We start from the raw sequence: 25,139 nt of genomic DNA, 5'->3' as shown, positions 1-25,139 counted from the left end.
TTATCCAGCCAACAAACATGAAAAAAACCTCATCATCACTGGTCATTAGAGAAATGCAAATCAAAACCACAATGAAACACCATCTCACACCAGTTAGAATGGCGATCATTAAAAAGTCAGGAAACTACAGATGGTGGAGAGGATGTGAAGAAATAGGAACACTTTTACACTCTTGGTGGTAGTATAAATTAGTTCAACCATTGTGGAAGACAGTGTGGCGATTCCTCAAGGATCTAGAACCAGAAATACCATTTGACCCAGTAATCCCATTATTGGGTATATACCGAAAGGATTATAAATCATTCTATGAAGACACATGCACACATATGTTTATTGTGGCACTGTTCACAATAGCAGTAGACTTGGAACCAACCCAAATGCCCATCAGTGATAGACTGGATAAAGAAAATGTGGCACATATACACCATGGAATACTATGCAGCCATAAAAAAGGATGAGTTCATGTCCTTTGCAGGGACATGGATGAAGCTGGGAACCATCATTCTCAGCAAACTAACACAGGGACAGAAAACCACCACATGTTCTCACTCATAAGTGGGAGTTGAACAATGAGAATACATGGACACAGGGAGAGGAACATCACACACTGGGGCCTGTTGGCAGGTGGAGGGCTAGGGAAGGGATAGCATTAGGACAAATACCTAATGTAGACGACGGGTTGATAGGTGCAGCAAACCACCATGGCACATGTATACCTATGTAACAAACCTGCACGTTCTGCAGAACTTAAAGTGTATATATATATACTTTAAGAGCATATATACTCATATATATGAGTTATATATATATATTACTCTTAAAACTGTATCAAATAAGAAATAAAGACAAAATTACAACAAATATTGAAGAGTCTTTAGGATATGTTGCAAATATGAATACATATGACACTAATCATCTCCACATGAGCAGTTCCTCTCCAGTAAATTTATATTGCAGTAAAAAGTGATGTCTTACAGTTCTCACATATTTTTTCATCATGTTTACTGCAATACCATAAACCTTGAATAACACCATGGGAACCCATGCAGAGTGCCACTAATGATGCTCAGAGTGCTCCAAGAAGCAGATAAAAGTCATGATATTATAATAAAAAGTTGAAATGCTTGATATGTACCATAGATTGAGGTCTGCAGCTGCAGTTGCCCACAATTTCAAGATACATGACTCCAGCATAAGGGCCTTTGTAAAAAAGAAAGAAAAGAAAAAGAAAAAAAGGAAAGAAAATTTGTGAAGTCATCACTGCAGCTATGCCAGCAGATGTGAAAACCTTACACTTTTTGCAAACTGTCTTTTTATCTCATTTTGAAAATGCAGCTTTTATGTGGGTGCCGGGTTGCTATAAGAAAGGTATACCTATAGACTAATATGAGTCAAGAGAAAGTGAAGTCATTATATGACAAAGCAAAAGGAAGGTGAAGAATCTAAAGCTGAAGAATTTAATGCCTGCAAAGGATAGTTTGATAATTTCATAAAGATGTTTGGCTTTAAAAAAAAGAAAAGAAAAGAAAAAACAGTCACTCCCAGCCTGGCCAATATGGTGAAACCCTGTCTCTACCAAAAATACAAAAATTAGCTGGACGTGGTGGCGGGCACCTGTAGTCCCAGCTACTCGGGAGGCTGAGGCAGAAAAATCGCTTGAACCCAGGTAGCAGACGTTGCAGTGAGCTGAGATCGTGCCACTGCACTCCAGCCTGGGCAACAGAGTGAGACTCCGTCTCAAAAAAACAAACAAACAAAAAAAAACAAAAAACCACTCACTCGTAAGTGTGGAAGTACACTGGGAGTTTCCTTATTTGCCACTTGACTGTCCTAATCACACTGCAGCAAAGAGGCAGAGATATGAGAAATAGTGCTCCAACCCTACTGGTCAGTTTCATAAGAGGCATCAGCTTAGAACTGGGTGTTTCATGGAGTATAAAGGGTAGAACTGAGTGTTGGCATATCATTTGATTCAATGGGGCCTAAAAAGCGGGGCAGTTGGGAAACTGGGAGTTTATATAGATGTAGTCAAATTGTCGCCGCCTTCTGGACTTCATTTTCTCTTAACTGTACAATAGAAGGTGGGGTAGTAAACACCTATAGGAGTGGCATTAGGATATGGTAAGACTAAGCACAAGGGCAGGGAATGTTTCTTTGAAATGTTCTGCCTCATTTCTCCTCCTCTCCTCTCCTCTCTCTCTACCACAACAGCAAAGCTGAGCTGGCCTGATGTGGAAGGTATTTTTATTGGGCTTTCCAAGATTCTGGTAATGTATTAACCTTTCAGTGTAAGATGTGGATTTCTTTTGCCTTTGAAAGTCCATGAGAACATTTAAATTTACAATGCAGTTAATTGGTTGTTTTCTACCACTGTCTTTGAGTTGCCCACCCTAAAAAAATTTACTCCAACACAAAGTATTAGTAATCAATGTAACATTTACTAATAATTTCATAGGGAAGAGAGGAGATGGTTTATACTGTACCACACAAGAAGTAACTCAAGAAATCCCCCTATTGGCTGGATGTGGTGGCTCACACCTCTAATCTAGCACTTTGGGAGGCTGAAGTGGGTGAATGACTTGAGGTCAGGAGTTCAAGACCAGCCTGGCCAACACAGTGAAATCCTGTCTCTACTAAAAATACAAATTAGCAAAGGCCGGGCGCGGTGGCTCAAGCCTGTAATCCCAGCACTTTGGGAGGCCGAGACGGGTGGATCACGAGGTCAGGAGATCGAGACCATCCTGGCTAACATGGTGAAACCCCGTCTCTACTAAGAAATACAAAAAACTAGCCGGGCGAGGTGGCGGGCGCCTGTAGTCCCAGCTACTCGGGAGGCTGAGGCCGGAGAATGGCGTGAACCCGGGAGGCGGAGCTTGCAGTGAGCTGAAATCTGGCCACTGCACTCCAGCCTGGGCTACAGAGCGAGACTCCGTCTCAAAAAAAAAAAAAAAAAAAAAAAAAAAAAAAAAAAAAAATACAAATTAGCACTTACGCCTATAATCCCAACACTTTGGGAGGCCGAGGCGGGCAGATCGCCTGTGGTCAGGAGTTCAAGACCAACCTGGCTAACGTGGTGAAACCCTGTCTCTACTAAAAGTGTAAAAATTAGCTGGGCATGGTGGTAGCCGGGTGCCTGTAATCCCAGCTACTTGGGAGGCTAAGGCAGGAGAATTGCTTGAACCTGGGAGGTGGAGGTTGCAGTGAGCCGAGATGACACCATTGCACTCCAGCTTGGGCGACAAGAGCGAGACTTTGTCTCAGAAAACAAAACAAAACAAAACCATAGTCAGGTTTGGTGGTGGGTACCACAGAGGCTGAGGCAGGAGAATCACTTGAACCTGGGAGGCGGAGGCTATGGTAAGCCAAGATTGCCCCACTGCACTCCAGCCTGGGTGACAGAGCAAGACTCTGTCTCAAAAAACAAAAAAAGTTCTTATCAAAACGTCACACCTAAAATAATATTTTAATAACATTACTCAGTAGCCTATTCAATTAGTAGCAATAAATTCTGTGTGGGTGGAAGGAGCTATCTAAATAATATTTTTATACATCTCTTTTCTGCCAACAGTGAAGTTCAGTGGAAAACCATGCAAACTGGTAGCCCTGAATTGGACTCTGGACTTTGTCACTTACAAACTGTGTAATCTTACACAAATTACATAACCTCTTTGAGTTCCAGTTGCCTCATCTGCAAACTGCAGTTTTGTGACTGTGTCAACAGTTGTGTGACTGAGTGAGGTATGCATGGAACTCACTGAAGAGACAGGAAAGAAAAGATAGTTAATAAAGGAGTAGTTATTGATCAGTACAAGGAAAATAGTCTGCTTATAGGTGATAGACTGTTCTACAAGCATTGCTTCATATAATACAGTTTTTTAAATTTTCTGGTTTTCTGCCTTTTGAAACTTAAACAATGTTTAGCCTACTGTAATCATTACTAGAATAATAGAAGGAGAGTGGACAAAAGGTTTCTGAAATAGGACTTTCAGTTGGATGACATTTGTATGCATTCCTTTTGTGAGAGTGGAGACCAGATTTTGAGGATGGACTTTGGTCTATGATACTCCCAACGGAAATGATCCTGGTCTGGGCAAGCCTTCAGGAGTCACTGCTCACTCCACAAGAGGGTGCACAAAGACCACACAATACTGAGTTTTGAAGCCAGAACTCTTAGATGATGTCCAACTTTCACTAGGGCCTTGTCCTCCGCAGGGAGTCCCATAATCAAGAATCCTGATTTGTTCTCTCTGCATTTTCCCTTTAGATGCTGTGAGGCCAGAAGATTCCTGGCTGGATGAATTGGCTACTCCAGCTACTGTATCCTTGTTGTGCAGAGCTGCCTCCTTCAGGAGTGTCTGATGCCTGTGGTCCAGCAGAGCCTCACAAACCCTGGACCCCAAAGGAACTGCTCAGGAACCCTGTGGCACTGCTAACCACCTGTGTCTGAGCTGGGCTCTTCTGTCTTCTTTCAGCTATTTCCTCCTGCCTTCATCTTTTTTGCTCAGTTTTCTCCGATTCCTTCTCAGCTCCCTTTTCCTTACCCAGGTATATCAACCACAAGAAACCAGGGCTCCCCTGCATCAGATGTCTCTAGGCAGTAATAATAAAATCCTCCTGCTGGTCCCTTGGACTGCCTGCTTCACAGACATACTGATACAAAACACACACACACACACACACCAGCTACAAATCCTCCTGCTGGTCCCTTGGACTGCCTCCTTCACAGAAATACTGACACAAAGACACAAACATACACACACACACACACATGTGCGTGCTAATCCCTCCACGGTGGCCGGTGCCTGGGAAGGGGCCACCTGGGACAGCAGTCCTGGGAGGCAGCTGTGAGGCCTGACCTCAGCATAAGTCTCAAGTCTGTGCTACACCTGAAGGGGGCATATTTACTCCCATGACTGAGGATACAATGTCAAATAGCATTGCCCCAGACCTGGGCAGTCTCTTTGGGGCCAAAGTTCTCCTCAGGTGCTGGGAAAACAAGGTAAGAAACTCCAAAGCCAACGCTGGCCACTGTGTGTGAGAAGATGCCCAGCTTCCAGAAATCCTAGCACTCTGCTGGCAAAGGCCCTGCAGTAAGATTCTTCCAGGCTTGTTTGATGATTTTCATGGCAGGAGACTAATTCAATTGTTGTATAACTCTGTTTAAACACACAGAAAAAAGAATCTTGACAAAACCCTCTTAGTTGGACTTCACAACACTGTGAAGCACAAACTGCCCCAAGGGCAGCGTTGTCTGCCCCACCTACTAGATTCCCCTTCCCATCTCATCAAGGCGGGGCAAAAACCACTACAGTTGTCACCTCTCTTCTCTCCCTTTGTTATGCTGTATTAATTGCTTTTAATGGGAGCTTTCTCTGAAGTTCGGATATGTGAAGGTCCAAGAGGCCTGTACTATACCATTCCTTGAGCTCAGGACACAGTTCCTGATGTGACTCAGAAAATATACTAGACCCTACAGTTCGCTAGGAAAAAAAATCTAGGTTATCAATTTCCCCCAGATAATAATCTCAGCTTTTCCTACAACAGATACAGGGCCTATTTTTATTAAAGAATGAGAATTACAAAATGGGAAATTGAGAAAGAAACTTAGAGATCACCCATCCTAGACCAAGGGTCTCACTTTACAGAAGGCAAAGATGAGGCCAGAAAAGAGAGGTTACTTGCCTGAGGTCACACAGCTGGTTGGTGGAAGATTCTGGGCTGAAATCCAGTTACCCTGATTACCAGGTGAAGACAGTCCTGTTCACCTCAGTTTAAAGCGTTGTGTAGAAGCCAGTTAATTTTTTTTCCAATGAAGTCTGCATGTCTCTATTTGTGAATGTGAGTGAGAATACGAGGCCCTAGAAGAGGTACAATATCTCTGGAATTTACCAATGCTTGGCAGGTGGCAGGTACATGCTAAGAAAATATTTATTGAATGAATGGATGCACCTGTGGGAACGCAGAGAAAGGGAGTGGATATATGCCTAATATTACCCATGACTCAAGACTCAACAAAAGCAGACAAAGCAGGGACATACAGATATCAGGAGTATATTTTTCCACTGGGTATGAAGCCTGAGTGAGGGAAGGGAGTATCTATTTATAAGTGATGTCTGAAAGCATCAGGTGTGCTGAGTCCAGTCTGTGATCCCAGGATTGGACTTAACTTCCTTGGGCTCCATTTCCTAATCTTCCTTAACATTAAGTAACTAGAGTGTATCTCCCAGATTGTCCCAGATCTATGTCAGGCCAAAGGCCTCAAGGAGGGAATGGATTTCATAGGAAAGTCATCTTACCTTGTGATGGTGTGCTCTTTGGGTGGTAGGTCCCCGTAGTGGATAGAAGGCCAGCATTTCCACCTCTTAGCCTCTAACACATTTACTCCCAATCCCAAGCTTCATTTCTCCCTTTCCTTTGTTCACAAGAGTTCATTCTCTGGACTGATAACTTGGAAGAGAGATGCAGGATTCAGTTTTGAATTGCTTGTAGCTCATGAAACAATCTTGGTATAACAAGTGAACTATTTAAATTCTTAGCACCTATCTGGCCATTTATTTCATTTCATATACCAGTCCTTATCCGGTAACAAAGTATTGAAATCCTGTAACAATTTATTCTTATCTGCTATAGAAAATGTCTCCCCAACCTCTGCCAAAGAAGCTGGTTACTTAAATTGCATTTCATACTTCCCTCCCTGGACCACCCACCACCACTTAGGAATACATCTGCTGCAAAGCTCCAGCGCTGCTGCATCAGATAGATAAAAGGCAGAGGGAATGGACTAGAAGAGGAGGGCCAGCATAAAATGGCCCCTGTCTTTTGGGTATTAGGTTCCAGACACTTGACAGGTACTCTAAGGATTGCTGGGCAGATTCTGCTGCTTTCAGTATCAAGGAGCAGGCTTGGCCTGGGTCCACAATCCCTACAATGAGGAATTTCTGCCATCATGGCTGGAAAGCATCTCAGGTGCTGAGCCAAATTATACTGTGTTTTTCTAGACATGGGAATTAACTGGTGCTAAAGTCTTACCTTTGAAAAATAAAAACCAGATGAACTACAAGGTCAGATACTCCCACATCACCATAATATGCACTGAATTTTGTATGCAGAATGGGTTCACTTAAGTTCTCTATGATCTTATCACTTAACGGATAACATGCTTGTGAACCCCAAAAATCTGAGACAGGTCTCAGCTAATTTAGCAAGTTTATTTTGCCAAGGTTGAGGATGCGTGCCCATGACACAGCCTCAGGAGGTCCTGAAGACGTGTCAAAGGTGGTCAGAGCACAGTTTGGTTTTATAAATTCTAGGGAGACATGAGACATCAATCAACATATGCAAGATGAACACTGGCTCGGTCTGGAAAGGTGGAACAACTCAAAGCAAAGGCAGGAGGACCCGAAGTGGGGAGGGGGCTTCCAGGTCATAGGCAGATAAGAGACAAATGGTTGCATTCTTTTGAGTTTCTGATTAGCCTCTCCAAAGAAGGCAACCAGATATGCATTTATCTCAGTGAGCAGAGGGGTGACTTTGAATAGAATGGGAGGCAGGTTGGCCCTAAGCAGTTCCCAGCTTGACTTTTCCCTTTAGCTTAGTGATTTGGGGGCCCCAATATTTATTTTCCTTTCACATTTCCCCCTTTTTATTTTTAAAAATCTTTTGGAGAAAGTATTTTAGAAGAAAATGAGTCTCTGGTCTCACATTTTGTCTGATCTTTCATGTTTGGGATAGTTTATTCCTAGACGCGTAGGTCCTGAGTTACTAGGAAAGCTCATTTTCAGCAGGTTGTGAAGTCTCATATCCTATGAAGAGAAAATAGGGGGAGGAAGGGAGAAAAACAACATTAGACTGAAGAACAATCCTGAGAAATCAATATAGGCCACATTACTATGAAGTCCACATATCAGTAGGCAGGTATGAAAGTGGCTTAGGTATATAAACAGGTTGCTGTTATTTTCTTCTGAAATTTAGTTGTCTAGCTTCAGTTCACAGGGCTTTACAAAAGCACAACGTAGTTTTTGGTGGTTCCAAATTAGGAAAAATGGGGGGAAAAAAAGGAAAAAAATTGAAAACATTATTTTGCAGGCTTATAGCCAAGAAAAATTAGAATTCAGTCCAAACTGTAGAAAATAATAAAAACTGAAAAAACATTAGGCAAGACTAGAACCTAAAAACAGGTGTTGTATTCGTCAATTTTCATGCTGCTGATAAAAACATACCCAAGACTGGATAATTTATAAAGAAAAAGAGGTTTAAAGAACTCACAGTTTCACGTGGCTGGGGAAGCCTCACAATCATGGCAGAAGGCAAAAGGCATGTCCTACATGGCAGCAGATAAGAGAAAATGAGAACCAAACAAAAGGGGTTTCCTCTTATAAAACTATCAGATCTCATGAGACTTATTCACTACCACGAGAACAGTATGGGGGAAACTGCACCCCCCCCACCATGATTCAATTATCTCCCACCAGGTCCCTCCCACAACATGTGGGAATTATGGGAGCTACAATTCAAAATGAGATTTGGATGGGGACACAGCCAAACCATATTAAGTATACTATAGGTTTTGAAACATACTTTTTCTCTCTACTTTTCCTTTTTGTTGAATGGAGTCTTGCTCTATCGCCCAGGCTGGAGTGCAGTGGCACAATCTGGGCTCACTCCGCCTCCTGGGTTCACGCCATTCTCCTGCCTCAGCCTCCCGAGTAGCTGGGACTACAGGTGCCCGCCACCACGCCCAGCTAATTTTTGGTATTTTTTTTTTTTTTAGTAGAGATGGGGTTTCACTGTGTTAGCCAAGATGGTCTTGATCTCCTGATCTCATGATCCACCTGTCTCAGGCTCCCAAAGTGCTAGGATTATAGGTGTGAGCCACCGCGCCCGGCCTAGTTTTCCATTTTTACAAAAGACAAATCATGGTAGGACTGATTTGCTTTATTATACTTGGATTGATTTTTTGTATATAGTGTAGCAAGAATAATTTTTTTTTTTTTAACATAGACTTTTAAATTGGATTTCATGGGATTTTGTTCCATAGAAGGAATCTCACATAAGAATTTTTTAAAGCTGAGCCAAGCCATGGATTTGGACCATTAAATACCTATGAGTTGTGTGAATTCCTCTCCTCTTCAGGTTCCAAGATAAACTTGGGGCTCCTAAGCGTGTCAGAAAATGGCATTCTTTACTTACCACAGGTCAGGAACCTTGTACAGGGACTGTACAGACAAAGGTATGAAGCCAGTTTTTCCAAGGGGCTTATATTGGCTCCATAAGTCAAGTTTGATTCCTTAAAGGAAAGCACACCATTCCAGTCAAAGCCTTGGTAAAATAACCAGTTTCTCCAATTGTGTCCTGTTACAAATGAAAACAGATTCTTATTGTACTTATGCAAATAACTATTATCATAAATTAAGAATACTCACACACTGGGTACGGTGGCTCAGCACTTTGGGAGGCCGAGGCAGGTGGATCACAAGGTCAGGAGTTTGAGATCAGCCTGGCCAATATGGTGAAACCCCATCTCTACCAAAAAATATAAAAATTAGCCAGGCATGGTGGTGGGTGCCTGTAGTCCCAGCTATTCGGGAGGCTGAGGCAGGAGAATTGCCTGAACCTGAGAGGCGAAGGTTGCTGTGAGCTGAGATCGTGTCATTGCACTCCAGCCTGAGCAACAGAGTGAGACTTTGTCTCAAAAAAAAAAAAAAAAGAATACTTACAAATAATTTCCAAATTATGTAGAAATCAGGTAAAGAGAAACAAAATGCTCCAAATTTTGTTCAAAGGAATATACTTTACTCAATTGTTAAAAGTTGTAAATAGCTTAAAAGTCTTCTTGACTCTGAAAAACAAAACAAAGGATCAGCAACGTTTTAAGCAAAAAGTTAAAAAGATTACTTTAGACTTCTATTAGTTTAGTCCATGCAGTTAATTCCTATTCTGCTTGATATTCAGGAGCGTTTCAGCTCTCCATAAGCCCTGAAAGTTTTCCCTCTATTCTGATGTCACAATCTCCAAAGTTATCAGAAACCTGCATTCAAGAGTACCTTACAGTTTTATAGCTGATTATAAAACCACCTTCTAAAGAGGACCAAAACAAGACAACAAGGGCAGCCATAGTCAAAGACACAATTGACAAGGAAATTTGTTACCTCTGTGTCACACAATAATTTAACATAACAATTATAATTATTACAGATAACATACACTGAGTCATATCAGAATAACAGGAGTTTCCCATAATTTTGGAACACATACCAGTAACATATTTATTCAAATACAGCCCAAAGAAAAACCAAACACGATTTCATATTTGACAATGATTCCTGTGTAATTTCTATATCAAATAAGCCCAACATATCATTTTTTGACTTTAGGGATCCTATTAATAATATCTTAAAGGATTAATTACGTCAGAAAAGACATAATTTATAATTTGATTTTGGAAAGTTTGTCAAATATCAAAGGTTTAAAATACTTGATACCAGGCCAGGCATGGTGGCTCATTCCTGTAATCCAAGCTCTTGAGGAGGCCAAGGTGGGCAGGTCACCTGAGGTCAGGAGTTTGAGACCAGCCTGGCCAACATGGTGAAACCCCATCTCCACTAAAAATACAAAAATTAGCTGGGTGTGGTGGTGCACATCTGTAGTCCTAGCTACTTGGGAGGCTGAGGCAGGAGAATCACTTGAACCCAGGAGGCAGAGGTTGCAGTGAGCTGAGATCATGCCATTGCACTCCAGCCTAGGTAACACAGCAAGACTCCATTTTAAAAAGTAATAATAATAAAAACAAACAAATAAAACACTTGATATCACAAAATGAGATTACAGGCCATTGGAAAGTAAGTCATTCATTTAACCAAATTGATAGAGATTTCAAAAAAAGAGAAAACCTTCATTCTTTGAGAGAGAAGACTTAATTTTCCAAACAGTAAGCCCAAATAAAAATAGCATGAAGTCAATTAAATTTGTTTTTCAAATTTTACCCATATGCTAGTCTTGCATCAGTGTGACTTTGACATTAATGGTTAATTTGTAGAGAAACTGAACTAATTTTATCTCTTAAAATCAGCCCTCACAATCTCACATGCCCAACTCCTCCACGATAGTCCCTGGGCCTTGTGGAGCTGAATGGCTTTAATTTCTGGCCCTGTGTCTCAGGAATGAAGTTTATTTTGATTGGCATCTTCTATGGGGCCTGAAGATGAGGCTTTAATTGCTGTCAATGTTTAAGATTTAGCAAGGGATGGCCGAATATGAACAGCTCCAGTCTACAGCACCCAGGGTGAGTGACGCAGAAGAAGGGTGATTTCTGCATTTCCAACTGAGGTACTGGGTTCATCTCACTGGGACTTGTTAGACAGTGGGTGTAGCCCACACGAGTGTGAGTCGAAGCAGGTTGGGGCATCACCTCTCCTGGGAATCGCAAGGGGTCAGGGGATTCCCTTTCCTAGCCAAGGGAAGCCATAACAGGTGGTACCTGGAAAATCGGGACACTCCCACCCTAATACTGTGCTTTTCCAATGGTCTTAGCAAATGGCACACCAGGAGATTATATCCCATGCCTGGCTTGGACGGTCCCATGCCCACGGAGACTTGCTCACTGCTAGCACAGCAGTCCGAGATTGAACTGCAAGGCAGTGAGGCTGGGGGAGGGGTGTCTGCCATTGCTGAGGCTGGACTAGGTAAACAAAGTGGCTGGGAAGCTCAAACTGGGTGGAGCCCACTGCAGCTCAAGGAGGCCTGCCTGCCTCTGTAGACTCCACCTCTGGGGACAGGACACAGCTGAACAAAAGGCAGCAGAAACTTCTGCAGATTTAAACATCCCTGTCTGACAGCTTTGAAGTGAGTAGTGGTTCTCCCAGTGTGGAGTTTCAGATCTGAGAACGGAAAGACTGCCTCCTCAAGTGGGTCCCTGACCCCCAAGTAGCCTAACTGGGAGACACCTCCCAGTAGAGGCTGACTGACACCTCATACAGCCAGATGCCCCTCTGAGATGAAGCTTCCAGAGGAAGGATCAGGCAACAACATTTGCTGTTCTGCAATATTTGCTGTTCTGCAGCCTCCGCTGGTGATACCCAGGCAAATAGGGTCTGGACTGGACCTCCAGCGACCTCCAGCAAACTCCAACAGATCTGCAACTGAGGGTCCTGACTGGTAGAAGGAAAACTAACTAACAGAAAGGAATAGGATCAACATCAACAAAAAGGACATCCACACCAAAACCGCATCTGTAGGTCACCATCATCAAAGAACAAAGGTAGATAAAACCACAAAGATGGGGAGAAACCAGAGCAGAAAAGCTGAAAATTCTGAAAATCAGAGTGCCTGTTCTCCTCCAAAGGAGCGCAGCTCCTCACTAGCAATGGAACAAAGCTGGATGGAGAATGACTTTGATGAGTTCACAGAAGTAGGCTTCAAAAGATTAGTAATAACAAAGGAGGATGTTCAAACCTATTGCAAAGAAGCTAAACACCTTGAAAAAAGATTAGACGATTGGCTAACTAGAATAAACAGTGTAGAGAAGACCTTAAATGACCTGATGGAGCTGAAAACCATGGCACGAGAACATGACGCATGCACAAGCTTCAGCAGCCGATTTGATCAAATGGAAGAAAGGGTATCAGTGATTGAAGATCAAATGAATGAAATGAAGTGAGAAGAGAAGTTTAGAGAACAAAGAGTTAAAAGAAATGAACAAAGCCTCCAAGAAATATGAGACTATGTGAAAAGACCAATCTACGTCTGATTGGTGTACCAGAAAGTGATGGGGAGAATGGAACCAAGTTGGAAAACACTCTTCAGGAATTTATCCAGAACTTCCCCAACCTAGCAAGGCAGGACAACATTCAAATTCAGGAAATACAGAGAACACCACAGAGATACTCCTCGAGAAGAGCAACCCCAAGACACATAATTGTCAGATTCACCAAGGTTGAAATGAAGGAAAAAATGTTAAGGGCAGCCAGAGAGAAAGATTGGGTTACCCACAAAGGGAAGCCCCATCAGACTAACAGCGGATATTTCAGCAGAAACTATACACGCCAGAAGAGAGTGGGGACCAATATTCAACATTCTTAAAAGAATTTTCAACCCAGAATTTCATATCCAGCCAAACTAAGCTTCATAAGTGAAGGAGAAACAAAATCCTTTACAGACAAGCAAATGCTAAGAGATTTTGTCACCACCAGGCCTGCCTTACAAGAGCTCCTAAAGGAAGCACTAAACATGGAAAGGAACAACCGGTACCAGCCACTGCAAAAACATGCCAAATCGTAAAGACCATTGATGCTAGGAAGAAACTGCTTCAACTAATGAGCAAAGTAACCAGCTAACATCATAATGACAGGATCAAATTCATACATAACAATATTAACCTTAAATGTAAATGGGCTAAATGCCCCAATTAAAAGACACAGACTGGCAAATTGGATAGAGTCAAGACCCATCTGTGTGCTGTATTCAGGAGACCCATCTCATGTGCAGAGACACACATAGGCTCAAAACAAAGGAATGGAGGAAGATCTACCAAGCAAATGGAAAACAAAAAGAAAGCAGGGGTGCAATCCTAGTCTCTAATAAAACAGACTTGAAACCAACAAAGATCAGAAGAGACAAAGAATGCCGTTACATAATGGTAAAGGGATCAATTCAACAAGAAGAGCTAACTATTCTAAATATATATACACCCAGTACAGGAGCACCCAGCTTCATAAAGCAAGTCCTTAGAGACCTACAAAGAAACTTAGACTCCCACACAATAAGGGAGACTTTAACACCTCACTGTCAACATTAGACAGATCAACAAGACAGAAAGTTAACAAGGATATCTAGGACTTGAACTCAGCTCTGCACCAAGCAGACCTAATAGACTTCTACAGAACTCTCCACCCCAAATCAGCAGAATATACATTCTTTTCAGCACCACGTCGCACTTATTCCAAAATTGACCACATAGTTGAAGGTAAAGCACTCCTCAACAAATATAAAAGAATGGAAATTATAACAAACTGTCTCTCAGACCACAGTGCAATCAAATTAGAACTCAGGATTAAGAAACTCACTCAAAACCGCACAACTACATGGAAACTGAACAACCTGCTCCTGAATGACTACTGGGTACATAATGAAATTAAGGCAGAAATAAAGATGTTCTTTGAAACAAATGAGAAGAAAGACACAACATACCAGAATCTCTGGGACGCACTTAAAGCAGTGTATAGAGGGAAATTTATAGCACTAAATGCCCACAAGAGAAAGCAGGAAAGATCTAAAATCAACACTTCAATATCACAATTACAAGAACTAGAGAAGCAAGAGCAAACACATTCCAAAGCTAGCAGAAAGCAAGAAATAACTAAGATCAAAGCAGAATAGAAGGAGATAGAGACACAAAAAACCCTTCAAAAAAATTCATGAATCCGGGAGCTGGCTTTTTGAAAAGATCGACAAAATTGATAGACTGCTAGCAAGACTAATAAAGAAGAAAAAAGAGAAGAATCAAATAGATGCAATAAAAAATGATAAAGGGGATATCACCACCAATCCCACAGAAATAAAAACTACCATCAGAGGATACTATAAATACCTCTATGCAAATAAACTAGAAAATCTAGAAGAAATGGATACATTCCTGGACATATACACTCTCCCAAGACTAAACCAGGAAGAAGCTGAATCCCTGAAAAGACCAATAACAGGCTCTGAAATTGAGGCAATAATTAATAGCCTACCAACCAAAAAAAGTCCTGAACCAGATGGATTCACATCTGAATTCTACCGAGGTACAAAGAGAAGTTAGTACCATTCCTTCTGAAACTATTCCAATCAATACAAAATGAGGGAATTCTCCCTAACTCATTTTACGAGGCCAGCATCATCATGATACCAAAGCCTGGCTGAGACACAACAAAAAAAGAGAATTTTAGACCAATATCCCTGATGAACATCGATGCAAAAATCCTCAATAAAATACTGGCAAACCGAATCCAGCAGCACATCAAAAAGCTTATCCACTATGATCAAGTGGGCTCCATCCCTGGGATGCAAGGCTGGTTCAACATATGCAAATCAATAAACGTAATCCATCATATAAACAGAACCAAAGACAAAAACCACATGATTGTCTCAATAGATGCAGAAAAGGCCTTTGACAAAATTCAACAAACGTTCATGCTAAAAATTTTCAATAAACTAGGTACTGATGGGATGGACGTATCTCAAAATAATAAGGGCTATTTATGACGAGCCCACAGCCAATATCATACCAAATGGGCAAAAACTGGAAGCATTCCCTTTGAAAACTGGCACAAGACAGGGATGTCCTCTCTCACCACTCCTATTCAACATAGTGTTGGAAGTTCTGGCCAGGGCAATCAGGCAGGAGAAAGAAATAAAGGGTATTCAATTAGGAAAAGAGGAAACCAAATTGTCCCTAATTGCAGATGACATGATTGTATATTTAGAAAACCCCATCATCTCAGCCAAAAATCTCCTTAAGCTGATAAGCAACTTCAGCAAGGTCTCAGGATACAAAAGCAATGTGCAAAAATCATAAGCATTCCTATACACCAATAACAGACAGAGAGCCAAATCATGAGTGAACTCCCATTCACAACTATTTCAAAAAAAATAAAATACCTAGGAATCCAACTTACAAGGGATGTGAAGGACCTCTTCGAGGAGAATTACAAACCACTGCTCAATGAAATAAAAGAGGACACAAATGGAAGAACATTCCATGCTCATGGATAGGAAGGATCAATATAATGAAAATGGCCATACTGCCCAAGATAATTTAAAGATTCAATGCCATCCCCATCAAGCTACTAAGGACTTTCTTCACAGAATTGGAAAAAACTACTTTAAAGTTCATATGGAATCAAAAAAGAGCCCGCATTGCCAAGACAATCCTAAGCCAAAAGAACAAAGCTGGAGGCATCACGCTACCTGACTTCAAACTATGCTACAAGGCTACAGTAACCAAAACAGCATGGTGCTGGTACCAAAACAGAGATATAGACCAATGGAACAAAACAGAGCCCTCAGAAATAATACCACACATCTACAACCATCTGATCTTTGACAAACCTGACAAAAACAAGAAATGGGGAAAGGATTCCCTATTTAATAAATGCTGCTGGGAAAACTGGCTAGCCATATGTAGAAAGCTGAACCTGGATCCCTTCCTTACAGCTTATACAAAAATTAATTCAAGATGGATTAAAGACTTAAATGTTAGACCTAAAACCATAAAAACCCTAGAAGGAAGCCTAGGCAATAGCATTCAGGACATAGGCATGGGTAAGGACTTCATGACTACAACACCAAAAGCAATGGCAACAAAAGCCAAAATTCAGAAATGGGATCTAATTAAACTAAAGAGCTTCTGCACAGCAAAAGAAACTACCATCCAAGTGAACAGGCAACCTACAGAACGGGAGAAAATTTTTGCAATCTACCCATCTGACAAAGGGCTAATATCCAGAATCTACAAAGAACTTAAACAAATTTACAAGAAAAATCAAACAACCCTATCAAAAAGTGGGCAAAGGATATGAACAGACACTTCTCAAAAGAAGACATTTATGCAGCCAACAGACAAATGAAAATATGCTAATCATCACTGGCCATCAGATAAATGCCAATCAAAACCACAATGAGATACCATCTCACACCAGTTAGAATGGTGATCATTAAAAAGTCAGGAAACAACAGGTGCTGGAGAGGATATGGAGAAATAGGAACACTTTTACATTGTTGGTGGGACTGTAAACTAGTTCAACCATTGTGGAAGACAGTGTGGCGATTCCTCAAGGATCTAGAACTAGAAATACCATTTGACCCAGTCATCCCATTACTGGGTATATACCCAAAGGATTATAAATCATGCTGCTATAAAGACACATGCACACATATGTTTATTGCGGCACTATTCACAATAGCAAAGACTTGGAACCAACTCAAATGTCCATCAGTGATAGACTGGATTAAGAAAATGTGGCACATATACACCATGGAATACTATGCGGCCATAAAAAAAGGATGAATTCATGTCCTTTGTAGGGACATGGATGAAGCTGGAAACCATCATTCAGAGCAAACTATCGCAAGGACAGAAAACCAAACACTGCATGTTCTCAATCATAGGTGGGAATTGAACAATGAGAACATTTGGACACAGGGTGGGGAACATCACACACCAGGGCCTGATGTGGGATGGGGTGAGGGGGGAAGGATAGCATTAGGAGAAATACCTAATGTAAATGACGAGTTAATGGGTGCAGCACACCAACATGGCACATGTATATATATGTAACAAACTTGCACATTGTGTACATGTACCCTAGAACTTAAAGTGTAATTTTACAAAAAGGCAAAAAATAAATAAATTTAGTAAGACTTGGTGTCCTTTTTAGACCCAAGTGTCAAAGCCCTGTAACTTAATGTCACAAGTACTTTAAAATCACATACAGAAGGATACATGGATGTAATAACCTCAATTTAAAAAAAATTTAATCTGTTTTTTTCCTAAGCAAACCAAAACTTTAATAATAATGATATAGGAATTATTTTAATAAGATGTAAAATCTGTTAGGCCAGTTACCAAAAGACAAAATAAAAGACCTTCTGCAATGTACCAAATATCATTTTGTAAGAAAACATTTCTTTACATCTTTAAGAAAGTATTGTTAGCATTAGGCCACAACAAACAGAACTTGAAGAAAAAAAAATATGAGCTGAAAATGAGTTGAAGGACAGTGTTATTATTTCATGCCTTTTAAAAGGGGAGAGAAAACCAAAAACAATGAGATACAGTAAATTGTTGAACTTTGGGTTAAAAAATTAAAATCTCTTATAATTTATTAAGAGTAAATCAATCCCTTTAGAAAATTTTATTGTTCTAATCAATTCTTTAGTGTACAAGTTTTTTTTTTTTTACATCAAGCCCAATCTTTAGAAAGACCATTTTAATTGCCCTTTACTTATAGGTAACTTGATCATATAAAAGTTTTTTTTTTAATAAAACCTTTTATTGTGACTTACACAGACCATTAATGACATGTTTGGACTTTCTGGTTTGTCCTGAACATTCCTCTTTCTTAAACAACCAGCCATTTTATTCTAGGTCTAAATTTACCATATAAGATTCTGTAACTGCCCAAGGGGTCCACTTTATCTGTTGCCTAGACAGAGTCAATTTATCAAGACAGGGCAATTGCAATAAAGAGTAATTCATGCAGAGCTGGCTGTGCAGGAGACCAGAATTTTATTATTACTCAAATCAGTCTCCCTGAAAACTCTGGTATTGGTGTTTTTAAAGATAATTTGGTGGGCGGGGGGGCGGGGGGCAGTGAATTGGGAGTGCTGATTGTTTGGCTTGGGTGTGAAATCATAGGGAGTCCAGGCTGTTCTTATCTGCTGAGTCAGTTCCTGGGTGGGAGCCACAGAACTGGTTGGCCCATCTGTTTGTTAAAAATGCAAAAACCTGATAAGACATCTCAAAAGGATGATCTTAGGTTCACAATAGTGACATTACCTTCAGAGTAACTGGGGAAGTTGCAAATCTTACAACCTGTGGAATAATGGCAGGCAATATTTAGAATTCCAGCCCCTCTCATCTTGACTTGGTGGCTGGTGGCCTTTCATTTGTTTTACAAGAACAGTTTAGCCTTTTAGGGAGGACTATTATATAAACTATACACTAAATCCCTTCCCAAAGCTAGTTTGGCCTATGCCCAGGAATAAACAAGGACAATTTAGAGGTTAGAAGCAAGATGGGATCAGTTAGGTCTGATATCATTCACTGTCATAATTTTCTCAGTTATGATTTTTACAAAGGTGGCTTCAATCCTTTCTCATGTAAAATTATTTCTCTTTAAGCTTTCTTACAAAAAAATACCTCTTTATCTCTATACCTTTCTTTACATTTCTCCTATTTCCTGGTTCCTTTACCTTGTTTTATACATAACTTTTAAATAAGCTTTTAATTAGACAAAAATTGTTCACCTTTTTAAAAAGGACACTTTTTTTTAGAAAGAATGTTTTCCTACAATATATTTTTATTGGAAAATACCCACATAATGAAATATGTATCATTTAATTTAATTTTAGATTCTAAAGCATGACATTTGTCTACAAGTATTTATCTCATTATATTTACCTAATTATTTTATTTTATTCATTTACCTAGATTATTTATGAAAACTATGATACTCATCATTTAAAGTTATGAAACTTGCCATTACAAAATTCTAACTGAGGCAGTGAAAAATATATGAACTAACTGACTCTATCTTGCTTCTAACCTCCAAGCTGGTCCTTATTGATTCCTGGACTTTGGGAGGAACTTAGTTTATAGTTTAGCTTTGAAACAATGATGGTAACAGTCCTTTCCCAAAACAAATCTCCTTACTGCCTGTGGACTATACTGCCTACAGCCATAAGATTAGAAGTTATGTTAGTTTTACTAAATAATTCAAGATATAGTTATTTTCATTAAATCAATATCAATGTCTTATTTATTAAAGATCACACAAGCAAAGATTAATCTGTATTAGGCTAGGTTTATAGTTTTGTAACCCCTGTGCCAAATTCTGACACCTTATAGTATTTGGCAGGGATAAGTATGAAACTGCTTGATTAATAAATGCAAATAAAAATGTATGCTGATAATTCTTAAGACATTCCTAATACTACTTTACCAATAATTTTAAAGCTAACTTATTTATTAATGATTTTAAGTCCCATAAACTTGAAAAAGCATTTGACTAGTATTTCCTTTTTCTGATAAAGTATTTAAGTGCTTTTATTTTTATTTAACCAATTAATTAGAGCTCTCATATATTTTCAGTAGTGAAATATTGTGTACACAACACATAAATACATAGATGTATTAGGCATGCTGATAGAAGTACATCTTATAGATTAATAAAGACCTTTTTCCCTCCATCTTAGACTTTCAGATTCTTGATAACCTGTTTCACAACTCAAGGCAGTTGTCAGATAAAAAGTCTTAAATTTGCATATTAAAGGAAACAACTCAGGTGAAAATCAAATAGCAAAATTTACATCATAAGGTACAGAGAGAAAAAGTCTGGTGGTTCTAGAGGGAGATTAAAGATGAATGCCAAATCAAACATGAAATTATAGAAATCTTTAATAGGATTGCATAAGGAGACCAATTTTATTTAGATAGGAACTATCTATTTTTTAACCGGATCTCTGAGCTCTGGGCAGAGGAATTATTTTGAGGTTAGACCATGTGATGCTTTTACAGTACACTTAAAAAAATTTTTTTAACAAAGACATTTCAAAGTGTTTAAATTAGACCCCTCCTTAAAAACCCCAGAGTAGCCTCTGTTGCAATAGCTATTAATGAAGAAAACAAAATTCATTCAACTGAGAGGAAAAAAACTTTTGCTCAAAAATAAGACAGGGTCTTAGAAGGACCAAAAAAAAAAAAAAAAAAAAAAAAAACCCCATGAAGGCCTTTTAAATACAAACACACACACACACACACACACACACACACACACACATCTTGAATATTAGCTTTTAATTAAGATGACTTGTAACCATTGAGCTCCTTTAAAAAAATCTTTTAAAATCTCCTTACTATATTCCAGCTAGGACAAACTGCTGCTATTTCAGCAGTACCAAGTATCAAACCAGAAAGGGTTTGATTTAGGAACCAAACCCAGGCTGTCGTGGTGGAAAAAAAAAGAAGGCAGAACCTTAGCTATCAAACTGCAGTATGGGGTAATATCCATTTCAGTTTGTTCTGGCTAGCAAAAAGGTGGCCTCATTATGTAAATAAAGCCTCTTTAGTAGTCAAAATAAAAAACCTTTCCTCTTTTTGTTTTCCTTGGTTGGCCATTTTTCTCCCCCACCACACCACCTTTTTGTGTGTGTATGGGAATTTAGCCACTTCAGAGGCCTTCTTCCCTATAATTTGGAATCTCCTTTGGATTTGACAAAGTCAGATAGAGTTGATCAAACCCAATGGGAAAAAAGACCAAAACAACAAAAAAACAGTTAAGCAAAACAAACAATGGTACAACTTAGAAGATCACTGAGTGCTCTAATGGTAAGGAGAAATTAAGACTAGCTGGTTGTTAGTCTTAAATTTAACCAAGACAAACCCTAATTCAGGTACTTACCTAGGGTGGGTCTCAGGCTGTAGACTGCTCTCTACCATCCTAGAAGCAGGGAAAAAGCCTCATCTTCCCTGTCAGAAGGGAGCTCAAACTCCATAAAGGAATTATCTGCCTTCCATTATCATGGAAACAGGAAATCTTGCCTTCCTTGTTGGAAGCAAGTAAAACTCCAAAAAAAGAGGAGTTGTATTAGCTTAGTGATTTGGGGACCCAAGATTTATTTTCCTTTCACATGCTTTATTGGCAATAAAATCATTACAGATTCTGGACTGAATAAAATATTAGGACAACACTAGTCTGGCAGATCAGGAGGTTTCTATCACGGACAAATTCCAGCACAGAAGAGATGGCAAGGATTAATTAATGTGACAGCTATTAACTGAGTGATTACAATGAGCCAAGCAACAGCCTCCCATTTGGAATACAACAATGTTAAGAACAGAAAAAGATCCCTGACTTCATGGGCCTTATATTCTCATAGACAGATATAGACATTAAGCAATAAATATGTAAATAAGTAAATTCTATGGTATATTAGAAAGTGATAAGTGTTATAACAAAAACTAAAGAAAGATGATGAAATATGAGAGTTTGTAGGGGGAGGGAACAGCAGGTTACAATTTTAAATAGGGTGCTCAGGGTAGGCCTCATTAAGAGGGTGATATTTTAGCAAGTACCTGAAGAAAGTAAGGGAGGTAGCCATGTACAAAGCTGGGGCAAGTGGGCTCCAGGCAGAGGAAACAATCAGTGCAAAGGACCTGAAATGGGAGTGTAGCTGAAGGAACATACCAGGCAAGTAGGACTGAAAGCAAATGAGTCAGGGAGAGAGATGAAGTGAAGTAGAGGGAGGAGGGGGGCACAGATGATAGGTTTTGTTGGCCATTTTAAGTCTTTTGACTTTTCTCTGAAGGGAATGGTGAGCTATTTACTAGGGAGTTTTGAGCAGAAGAATGATATAATCTGACTTACATCATACAAGCATCTCTTTGGCTGTGCCAAGTTGAGGCATGCATTTGACTTGAACCAAAGCTCCCCTTCAGATGATCTTACATTTCACATCTAGAAAAGGAAACGAACAAATGAAATATGGAGATGTGTCACAAGGAGCGAGAGAAGGAAAGTTTAAAACCAGCTAGGGGCTGGTTACTCTGCCTATGGAGTAACCATTCTTTATTCCTTTACTTTTCTAACAAATTTGCTTTCACTAAAAACAAACAAACAAACGGCGGCTAGCAAGTCAGCTATGGAGAGGTTTGTTTTGAACAATCCCATGCAGAAATTCCAGAAATGTTTCCCAACGTGTAATAAGCTTTTGTGCAGTGATTGTCCATTTTTGTGCCCTAGAAAGTGTACCTACTTCAAGAGAGCCACTCCAAGGATGTTAAACAGGCCCTACTTGGCAGAGTATAGGCTCCTCTAGTGGGCAACACAGAGCCAGAGGCCTTAACACCTCAGTGCACCTTTTTTTTTTTTGGCTAATTCCTGCTGCTTTTTTTCCTAAACAGGAAAGAAACTACTTTCCAACAAGCAAAATATACCTCAAAACTCATTCACAGTACCAACTTGATCAAGGCACTGGCACAGAACACTTTTATTAAAATAATCTATATCATCATTCACTCAAAGGACATTTATCAAACACTTGCCATGTGCTAGGGACTTTTCTAGATGCTGGGGATTCAAAGAGAAAGATTCCTTCCTGTCTTCATATTGCTTATACTTTAGTCAAAGCACCAATTTATACATTAAAAGTGTTTATAGACTATAAGTGCTTTTCTAGATATAGGACTCAAAGGCTCTGAGGAGAGAGTAATTTACATTGTCTGAAGAATGGGGAAAAACGTCATGAACCAGATTTCACTACAGCTGCATTTTGAAGTTGTGGAAATTATGGTATACTCAGGAAATGTCTTCTCTAGGATGGAATATGAAGTTAATGGGGGACAGTGGCAGAAAGGCAGATCAACGTCATATAACAAAGGGTCTTAAATTCCTTGATAAGAAAATCAGAGTGAACACTTTCAGGCAAAAGCAGAAGAATCTCATAATTATTTATATCTCTTAGGTAACTTTCAGCAGTGTCAAAGGTAGACTTGAGAATCACAATGAAGTTTCTTTCTTTTTTCTCTGTTTTGACCCTGTAAATCATGGGCATAGAGATTAGGAGTCTCTCCTCTGGAGACTCAATGGGGGGATACCCTAATAGGTGGAAAGACAAGGGATTAAAATAGAAATCTTTCAGTGGCAATAGAGGAGATGGAAAAGATGAAAAGATTTCAGGGATACAGTGTGGTAAATATGTCACTTGCACTCTATATGATTGTCACCCCAAATCATAGGTGAGGCTCTGACTCCCCTGGCAAACAGCATGTGTCTGGGCTGTTTCCTAATCTAACACTGTAGACACACGTTCATTCGGATGCCCATTAGATTACTAGATTCTTTAAGGCAGGGCTCGTATCTTTTCATCGCGGTATTTCTAAAGCTTTCCAACGATAGGGCACAAGGTGGGCTGTATGTTCGTTGAATGAGTGGAAAATAGGCATTCCTAGATGAAGATGACAAGCTATCTCTAAGTGTAAGCATTCATTGTTGTTGTTTTGTTTTTTTCTCTTTCTTTCTTTTTCTTTTCTTTTATTTTTTTTGAGGTGGAGTCTCGCTCTGTCGCCCAGGCTGGACTGCAGTGGCCTGATCTCAACTCACTGCAACCTCCGCCTCCTGTGTTTGAGCGGTTCTCCTGCCTCAGCCTCCCAAAGTGCTGAGATTACAGGCGTGCACCACCATACCCGGCTAATTTTTGTATTTTTAGTAGAGACGGAGTTTCGCCACGTTGGCCAGTCTGGTCTCGAACTCCTGACCTCAGGTAATCCACCCACCTAGGTCTCCCAGAGTGTTAGGACTTCAGGCGTGAACCACAGTGCCCAGCTTTAGTGTAAGCATTTGCATTAATGGTTCAATGATAGCAAGACAGTATGTTTTTTGATCAGGGTTCAACCTAACCTTTCCTTGCATTTTTATAAACAGCTTTTATTAATTTGCCAAACTTCCCATCTGACAAATAGCCATAGAGGCTAGAGTACTAACTTCAAAGTACCTTTTTTCCTTAGCTGATTTTATCGAGTGGTTCTGTGCCATGGAGTGTTCTGAGAAGACGTTAGAAAAGGAGAAGGACCGGTTTCCATATCAATTGGATGGTGACAGCGAACCTGATTCAAGTCCCTAAATCTCAACTACACGCGGGCGTTCCGGAATGAAAACGCTGACGTTCCAATTTCCGGCTGGAGCCGCAATATGTTACCGTGGATCGATTGCTTTTGCCTGGCAGATACTCCTCAGGAGAGGACCGGTCACCCATTGGCCCAGGAAGGTGGCGGGTCCGTGACGTCCTCATCTTGGCAGGTGCTTGGGCCGCTGAGATTCCAGAGGCTGCGCAGGGTCCGCCTGGCAGGTGTCCAGTCAGCCGGAGATGTAATCACTTTTGCACCCCAGGCAGTGCGCTAGACCACGATCCTGTGCTACGGAGGCCCATGATGATGTGGAGTTGAAGGGGCGGCAGCCAGGAGGCTTGAGAAAGTGTAGGGCGGGGATTTGGAAGGGATGGGGCCACCTGCTGGGCAGTCTGGAGATTGCTGGGAATCTCTTCCAAGTGAGACCAGGAGAGGGACCCTGCCTCGATGGACGGAGAGTTTTTAGACAGTTCTTTTTATTGTCAAGGGTGAGAGACTGGCAGGAGACAACAACATTAACTGACCTCGGGTCAGATTTTAACCTAAGTCTTGATGATTACAAAACCTGCATTTTTCTTATTACAGTAGGACGCTTCCCAGGATCACTGGGACTAAATGTGGTTCTTTGTACCATTTTGGGCATCTTCCACAGGTCAGTTTCCTGGTCTGTGAAATGGGCGTATTCGTACTTCACATCGTTGTAGAGATGTATAAAGTGCTTAGCCAAATGTCTGCCAAATGGTGGGGGCTCCCAAAG

At 40.3% G+C, this 25,139-nt stretch overlaps 1 long non-coding RNA gene across 4 annotated transcripts; it reads right to left on the bottom strand.

The window, feature by feature from the left end:
* Positions 1–1,805: 1,805 nt before the first annotated feature.
* On the bottom strand, positions 1,806–24,558 carry LOC103229261 (uncharacterized). 4 transcript variants are annotated; one of them, XR_012090993.1, is made up of 9 exons: positions 24,250–24,558; positions 22,125–22,214; positions 9,717–9,838; positions 9,101–9,351; positions 8,266–8,320; positions 7,702–7,802; positions 6,297–6,447; positions 5,683–5,858; positions 1,806–5,156 (listed from the first exon to the last, which is right to left on the bottom strand). It is a non-coding gene; the product is annotated as an uncharacterized lncRNA (long non-coding RNA). The 4 variants fall into 4 exon arrangements; XR_012090992.1 differs by having other exon boundaries at positions 9,190–9,351; XR_012090994.1 differs by lacking the exon at positions 9,101–9,351.
* Between the last annotated feature and the right edge of the window lie 581 nt (positions 24,559–25,139).

This window comes from Chlorocebus sabaeus, chromosome 24 (assembly GCF_047675955.1).
Source record: "Chlorocebus sabaeus isolate Y175 chromosome 24, mChlSab1.0.hap1, whole genome shotgun sequence".
NCBI lineage: Eukaryota > Metazoa > Chordata > Mammalia > Primates > Cercopithecidae > Chlorocebus > Chlorocebus sabaeus.
The sequence above is the reverse complement of the archived record's forward strand: the minus strand, read 5'-3'. Positions and strand labels throughout refer to the sequence as shown.